Source organism: Mus pahari, chromosome 20 (assembly GCF_900095145.1).
Source record: "Mus pahari chromosome 20, PAHARI_EIJ_v1.1, whole genome shotgun sequence".
Lineage (NCBI taxonomy): Eukaryota > Metazoa > Chordata > Mammalia > Rodentia > Muridae > Mus > Mus pahari.
This window is the reverse complement of record NC_034609.1, coordinates 44,845,432-44,853,818: the sequence shown is the minus strand read 5'-3', so window position 1 is coordinate 44,853,818 and position 8,387 is coordinate 44,845,432.

Genomic DNA, 8,387 nt, shown 5'->3' with positions numbered 1-8,387 from the left:
CTGATCTGAGTTTCAGCTTCTCTGTTTCAGCTTCACTGTCGCCATTGCGAAGCAGAGCATTACTGAGGCGAGTCGCTTGAGCAGGGCTGAGGTGTCTGCCCGACTCCTCCACAGCAGCTGAGGACTGACCGCCACGGTGGACTCCTCTCCCACACAGACGGCATCAGGGCCCAGCCTCTGTCTGCCACCCGCCTTGGGGTTCAGGGCAGTGGGTTCGGGACCACACGCCGTCCCTGCCGCCTGACTTCCTCTGCACGTGGGCACAGTGATATACTGACTTCAAAGTGTATCACACGGGTGAAATGAGCCGCGAAGGTGCCCTGTCGCCTGGCATCGCTTCCCTTCCTGTTCTCCATGCCAAAACCTGTACTCTGCTAGGCTTGGCAGGAGGCATGAGAAGGGTGCCAGCTTCAAGACGTAGCTCCGCCATTTGCTGTGTGTCCTCTGCAGGCGACTTGGCCTCTCTGTGGTCAGGTTTTCCTCTCTTTTTCTTTTTGTCTGCAGAATCATGATAGTCAGAACTGTGGTGCATTGTGTTAGCCCACAGGGAATTACCAATTCATGTTGGTGTGTCTGCCTACACACACACACACACACACACACACACACACACACACACACACACCATGAAATGAGAGGTGCTTGTGACTGTTACAAGCTACTGTAAGGGCTTGTTACAGCTACTGTAAAGGGCTGCCACGATTTGCTGTCTCAGCTCCTCCCAGGTCTCAGCAGAGGCCTGAGTTGATTCTCTCCATTTCCCAGGAAAACAGGATGGAGACCAGGGTGCATGGCTAGCTGTGGATTGGACTGCTGGGGAGTGGTCCTGATGAGGGAAGATGTGGAGGCTGGAGGGAAGCTGTAGTCACAAGCCAAGGGATAACAGAAAGGCCCTCGGCCACCAAAAGCTGGCGGGCCTAGAGCCACAGAAGGGAGCAACAGTTTGTCAGCTTTAACGGCAGACCTCTGGCCTGCAGAGCCAGCAAGGCGTATCATTTCACTCTTTTATTTTCTAACTGCCAAGCTTGTGACCCTTTGTAGCCACCTTAAGAAGCTGGCGTTTGGAGGCTGGAGAAATGGCTCAGCCGTGAAGAGCACTGGCTGTTCTGGCAGAGGACATGGGTTCAGGTCCCAGCACCCACATGGCGATTCACAACTGTCTGTGACCTTAATTCCAGAGATCTGATGCTTTCTTCTGGCCTCCTCCAGTACCAGGGACAGTCAGTTGTGGTGCTCAGACACACACACACACACACACACACACACACACACAGACAAAACGACCAAACACATAGACATTTTATAAAAATAGGTTTAAATAATTTAAAATAAGAAATACTTCAAAAGTAAATTGAAAAACAGATTTTATGCAATCTTTGATTAAGGACTTTGGCTCAGTGGGTAGAGTGTCTGGCACACACGAAGCCCTTGGTTTGCATTCAAGCATCTCATAAACTGGGCATGGAGGCACACACCAGGCAGGCCAGAAGTTCAAGACCACTTGGGGCAGATGATGAGTGTGAGGGCAGCCTAACAAAGGGGTTTAACTTTAAAATTTGTTATTCTAGGAAGGCTATGGCCTTCCACTGTGCAGCTACGTGGAGGCTCATGGATAATTTCTGAGTTGGATCTTTTTCCCCTTTATTTGGGTCCCAAGAATTCAAACTCAGGTGGCAGCCCTGCATAGCAAGCACCCTTACCCACTGAGCGATCCTGCCTGCTGTCTGCTACCCACTGAGCCATCCTGCCTGCTGTCCACTTTATTTCCTGAGCAAAGTCACCCTTGGAAGCTCAGGCTGGCCTTGAACTTGCTAGTTACTCCAGTCTGGCCTCGAATGCTCCATCCTCCTGCCTCAGCCTTCTGGGTTCTTGGGTTACGAGTGTGCATGACTAGACCTGTCTTGCCACCAGAGCTTCCTTCCGATGGAATGTCTCCCTTATCATGTTTCAGTCAGTACGTCTTCTAACACAACAGCAATGGACACAGGAAGACTTAACTTGGAGGCAGGTCAGCTCCTCCATCTTTCTTGTTTGTCTGGAATGTGACCCTTCTATGAACCCCAGCCCAACCCAGATGGGACAAAGTCCAGGACTGTCCTCAGTGTTCCCTCAGCATAGACTCGAGAGCCCGGGACTGGGAGACATGTCCAATCGGTTAATCAAGGTGCTGTGCTGCCATTATACCACTACTGACAGCAGCATTGGCTTGGAGAAGTCAGGGGGCCAAGAAAAATATATGCATTGCCTGCTGGTGGTGGTGTGCCTCTCTCTAATCCCAGCACTTGGGAGGCAGAGGCAGGCAGATCTCTGACTTGAGGCCAGCCTGGTCTACAGAGTTTTCCAGAACAGCCAGGGCTACACAGTGAAACCCTGTCTCAAACAGACAAACAACCCTCCCCCCCCAATATGTATGTACTATGTATGTATGTATATATGTATGTACGTATGTATGTGTACATGTATGCATGTGATATGTGTGCATGTGTATATATGTATTATGTGTGTATGCATGTATGTGTGCAAGTGTATGTTTATATGTGTGTATATGTATGTACATGTATGTTTGTGTATGTTTATATCTATGCATGTATGTGCATGTATGTGTGTACAGGGCTCAGTTAAGAGTGCTTACTGCTCTTCTGGGGAACCTGTGTTTTGTTCTCAGTATCCACATAATAGGGTGCTCACAACCTCCTATAGCTCTGGCTCCAGGGGATTGGAAGCCTTTGACTTCTGTGGACACCCTCACTCATGTGCACATACTTCCTCACACAAACAACTAAAAATAAAGTAGCATACACACACACACACACACACACATGGCAGGGGGAGGGGAGATCCATGAGAGAACCCCAAAGCCATGAACTGAGGAATCTCAGCTGAGATCTACCATGCCAAGCCTCAGTTTCCCCTTCTGGAAGACAAAGGATGTCTTTGCCAAGTGGTGTGTGTTTAAAACTCTCATCATCTTTGTTGTGCTTTTTTACTTTTTTAGACCATGTATGCTGGGCTGACGTTGAATCATCTATGTAGCCCAGGCTAGCCGAGGTCTCTTAACTGAGCCTCCTAAATGCTGAGATAACCTGTGCCAGCCACTCCACCCACAAAGAGTTTATGTGGAAAAGCCCCTAGGAAGGGAAAAGCAGTTTTGACTTTTGTTTTTTAAAGTACATGGTAAGTGGTCAAAAAAACATCTAGAGTTCGAGGCCAGCCTGGTCTACAAAGTGAATGCCAGGACAGCCAGGGCTATACAGAGAAACCCTGTCTCGAAAAACAAAAACAAAAACAAAAACAAAAACAAATCTCATTCCCAATTTTCTAATCATGTTCCTTTTCAAGGCCACCAAGACAAAGTCTGAAATTTAAAATAAAAATGTAAAATTGAAACCACGACATATCTGTACATGCCTCCTGGAAATCTCGGCACTTTAGGTTTCTTCTACGCCATCTCGCCAGCATTTCCTTCTGCCCATTAACCCTTGGGTTAACAGTTTATGATAACGTGAGAATAAACGCACAAGATGGTTTTATAATTTCATTTCCGCTTAACTCTGTTTCAAAATATTGGATAAGTATCAAAAGAACATATTTCTATTTTTAAATTAGTATCCTGTAAGAGATGATTTAAAAACAAACAAAAGAAAGCCTCTAGGGCCTGAGAGCAGAAACCCCACATCCCAGGAGTGCTTCCATACTGTGTGTGTGTGTGCGTGTGCGTGTGCACGTGCACTATGGCACACAAGCTGGGAACTTAATTTGTCAGGCTGGGCAGCAGTTGCTCTGCCTACTGAGCCACCCTGACTCCTCTGCTTTTTTTTTTTTTTTTTTTTTTTGGCTTTTTTGAGACAGGGTTTCTCTGTATAGCCCTGGCTGTCCTGAAACTCACTTTGTAGACCAGATTGGCCTCGAACTCAAAAATCTGCCTGCCTCTGCCTCCCGTACGCCACCATGCCCGGCTCTCTCCTCTGCTTTTTAAGGCAGGATCTCTGGATTTTCTGTAGTGTTGTTTTGTCCAGGCCAGCTGGTCCCTGAGCCTCTGGGAGAGTCTCATCTCCACCTTCCTCCCATCTTGTTCTGGAGCGCTCAGACTACAGATGGGCGGGCACCTTTACCCTCTACATCATCACACTGGCCTCTACTAAGGCAAGGCTCACATAACTCAGGCTAGTGTTGACTTCTTGATCCTCCTGCCTCAGCTTCCTGAGTATTGGGGTGACAGGTGTACTCTACCACAGGCAGGGCTCTCTATTTTAAATAAGAGCCCGGGGGGGGGTTCTGTTTCCACTGGAAAAACATCTGGCCCCTGCATCAGACCCCTGGGAGAACAGTTCTGCTGTAGACAAACCTTGGCTGTGCAGATGTGAGGTCCAGCAGGTCTGGAGGCAGATGCCTGCTTATGGCCGCAGGTGGCTTCAGTCCCAAGTAATCTGTCTCAAGTGGAAGCTAGGGTATAATAGACAGCCTTGTCACCTTGGGCTGACAAAACTGTCAACTACTGTGCTGCCTACAGTTCTGCCCTGGGCAGGGTGTCCTCGGTAGGTAACTGACATGCCAGAACCCATCTCCCACACAGATGAGCTGCCCCGCCAGGCTGCTGTCTGAACCGGTCCATATCTGGGGATTGGGATTTGGATGACAGCATTAGGACCCCATGGCTGAGATGGTGGTGATAGGGACCCGGACCTGATGTAAGGATCCCATCTGGGGCTGGAGAGATGGCTCAGCGGTTAAGAGCATTGCCTGCTTCATCCAGAGGTCCTGAGTTCAATTCCCAGCAACCACACGGTGGCTCACAACCATCTGTAACGAGATCTGATGTCTTCTTCTGGTGTGTGTCTGAAGACAGCGACAGTGTACTCATATAAATAAAATAAACAAATCTTTAAAAAGGAATCCCACCAGTGGGAGCTGGAGGAATGGCTCAGAAGAGTGTTTGTTGCCATTGCAGAAGGCCTGGGTTCGATCCCCAACACTGACATGTGGCTGACAAACCATCTGTGGAGACTCCAGTTCTGGGTGATCCGGTCGGTGCACTCTTTTGAACTTTGCAGGCACCAGGCATACACACAAGAGAGGCAGACAAAGTGCTCACACACATAAAGTGAAAGACAAAAAAAAAAAAAAAAGAACCAAACCGAACCAGCAAGTCAGGGTCTGCCTGAGGCCTAGCCCCGCTTAGGGAGAGCAGGTGTGGGCTGCTGGAGGTCGTTCCCTCTCCTCAATACCCAGTTCACACGGGGTTCTCTGTCCTGATCAGACCCAGGTCTTGGTTGGTCTTTGTGGGCTTTGTGGCTGCTGGGCACCCACGCTAGTCCTTCTCCCTGGGGATTACGAGTATGGACACGGAAACAACACAGGCACTTCACACCATGGTGGAGGCCCATTCTGGGGGACTTCAGGATTGAACACCACATCTCTGTCTCTGGTGCTATTCTGTGCTGCTGTCCTCAGTGCGTTTGAAGGGGGTCCTCTCTTCCCAATCTTACTCCCAAAGGAATCCAGCTTGGAACAAACGTTAATGCAGGCAGGCAAGCCAAGCTACCCCAGACTGGGTACCGTCTAGATGGTTTCAGGTCCATACACATCAGCAGTACCCCCCACAGCTGTGTTTCCAGGCAGAGGGCCTTGGGGCCTGAATGACAGCCATTTCCACTTACGGCAGGCCTTCTTCTGGGCTGCCCCCCCCAAGCTCAGCGGGCCCTTTTGGTTCAGCCTGAACCCTGGGGTCAGTTCCCGGCACTCCCTAGGGGTCCCCCCCAGTCCTTCCTAATATCCCCGTGCTCCAGTCCTTTGGAAGGAGTAGATAGGCCAGGTGAGGAGACTGTGAAGGTTGGAACTGGGCACGCAGGCTGCAGTCCCTCGGACATATGCCAACCTGGTGTGGAAGGCTGAGGAGCCCATGGCCAAGGCTGTGCCGAGTGAGCTCTGAGCGCTAGGAGACACAGACCTGCCACAGACACCCGGAACTTTGCAACCAACATGAGGCCTGGAGCTCCAGTAGGTCTGGCAACAGTGGCATGGGCAGAGTGTGCTCAGGACTGAGCTGAGATGGGAAGGACGGGACAGGGACAGGAGACCTCTAAAGCTCGAGTATGTGAACTCGGGTCTCTCATCTCCATGGCTCCAAACCCCAAACGAGGTCTGGTCCTACAGCCGAAGCAGCGGGGGACATAGCCTTCCCCTGGTTTCCTGTGGTTGCCCTCAGAACTAACCTCATCATAAGCTCCTCCTCCCTGGGGGCCTTCATCTAGAGTCAGATTGTGGTGGCTAGTGTCCCCAGAGTGTGGGGGGAGGATCGGGCCAGCCTCCTCAGCTCTTGCCATCCCTCTCTATAGGGTCTATCGTTACACGACCTTTCTGCCCTTGACTCCAAGGAAGACACAACTTTTCTACTATGAGACATTCTCGCTGTGTTTGGGGGCCTATCCTTAACCCAGCACAATGTGTCTTGATTCTGACCTTCGTTGTATCTGTAGAGACCTTATTTCTAAGCAAGGTTACATTTACAGGGTACGGGTTGGCAGGAACATTTAGGGGCTGTTATTTAATCCAGCGTGGCCTTAAATAACACACACAGCAAGGGCTAGAGGAGCAGGAGGAACCCAGCCCCGGACCTCTACGGTCCCAGCCCCTGCTTTCCAGCTAGAACGAGCCTTGGGCAGCACCTAGGACCTCCAGTATCATCTGCCAGCCTGGGCTGGAGGCTGCCTTCACAGATGAGGGTCCTGAGACTCAGAGGGGTCGAGTCGATGGCCCAGGTAACACAGCCAGCCAGAGTCCCGGCAAGGTACCCAGGTGTCTGTGGGTTCTGGGGCACTCCCGCAGGAAGTAGGGGTGTGCTGTGTTCCAGGTCAGTCTTCCTTGCTTCCTGGCTCTTAGATTTAGGAATGGCTGTCTTCCTCCAAACTGCAGAGAATTAGGATTCATTCAGTAGCCTGCCCTGGGAAAAGGGGGTAGGGGTGCCTAGTGGACTTTCTTCCCCAAACCTCCCAGTACACTGGGGTAGCCAGAGAAATGCGCTCAAGAAGGTGGGCAGGGCCAGGGGAACAGTCTCTTGGCAGGCAACGTCCGCTCAAGGTGGGAGATCCAAGGCCAGGAATGTTCTGCCGCCGAGAGAGTTTTCAGCACCTTGGACCAGACTGGAAGGATCTATCTACTGGCTCCACAGGCCTGGCTGCAGGCTCTGCAGCGGAGCTCAGCTTAGTCCAGGTCTCCACACTCGATGCCCAGGGACAGCCGGCCTATACCCCCAGGATATCAGAAGACGCCATCAAGGAATGGGAGCGGGTCGTCTTGTCCCAGGCCTCAGTTTCTCTGTCTGCCCAAGGCGAGCCCTGTATCGGAAGCACTGGAAGGGGATAGGGGGCCCGCCTGTCCCTCCCCCAACTGCATCCCGGTGCCAAGCACAAGCCAGGGTGGTGGCAGTCCTTTAGTCCTGCCTCTGCCCGCGGGTTCGCATTTTCTCGGTTCCAGGGCCCGAGGTGCCCGCTGACAGAGAGAGCTGACAGACCTGGCAAACAGATCTTGGGGGAGAAGGCTTGCTCCTCCCATCATCCTCGCCCTAGGCGGTCCCGCCACCTCAAAAACGCAGGTGCTCGCCCGCTGTGAGCTCACCGGCTTCTCAGCAGCCCCCCGGGAGGGGATTATTACCCGCATCTTCCCCGGGAGGCGCAAGGGGCTCAGAGAGAAATCACGACTCGCCCAAGGTCACACAACTCGGCTGGGCAGATCAAAGGGAAGTCCGGCGCCGGTAGTTCTTCTGGGCCCATCGCCGCCTCCTTGCCGTCACGTTCATGAATAAAGCACCGAGGCCCAACGCCCGGCTTTGCCCAAAAAACAAGGCTCCGGGCTTATCTGAGGGAACAAAAGCGCCTAAAATTCCATCCCGAGTTTTCCACCACGCCGATTCCCACCGACCAATCCCCTAGCGCCGGTCCGCAGGGGGAGGGTGCAGGCGGACCCGACGTGATCGACAGTCCATCTCTGAGGCGGGGCCTAGACTTCGACCAATCCTACGGAGCTACCGAAACGAGCCGTCGCGCAGGACAGGGGGTCTGGCCAATCGGCGTGGGGGGGCGGGCCCGGACAGCCCGGGCTGTCGCGAGAGGCGGCCACCCCGCCCACTCCGTTGGCCGCGGCCGCCCGTGCTCGCGAGCGCGCTCTGCTCAGCTCCGACGGCCCGGGCCGCGATCCGTCCGCGGGTCCCGCCGGATCCCTCCGCCGCGCCAGGCCCGTCCGGGCGCCGCGCCCAGCCTCGCAGCGGGTAACGGCCGGCCCGGGCGCAAGCGCAGGAGGCGGCATGGCCGGGGCGGCTCCGTCGGGGGGCGGCCCGCACTGACAGACCCTGCGGCGCGCGGGGAGATGGGGGCGGCCGCCTCCCGGGCGAC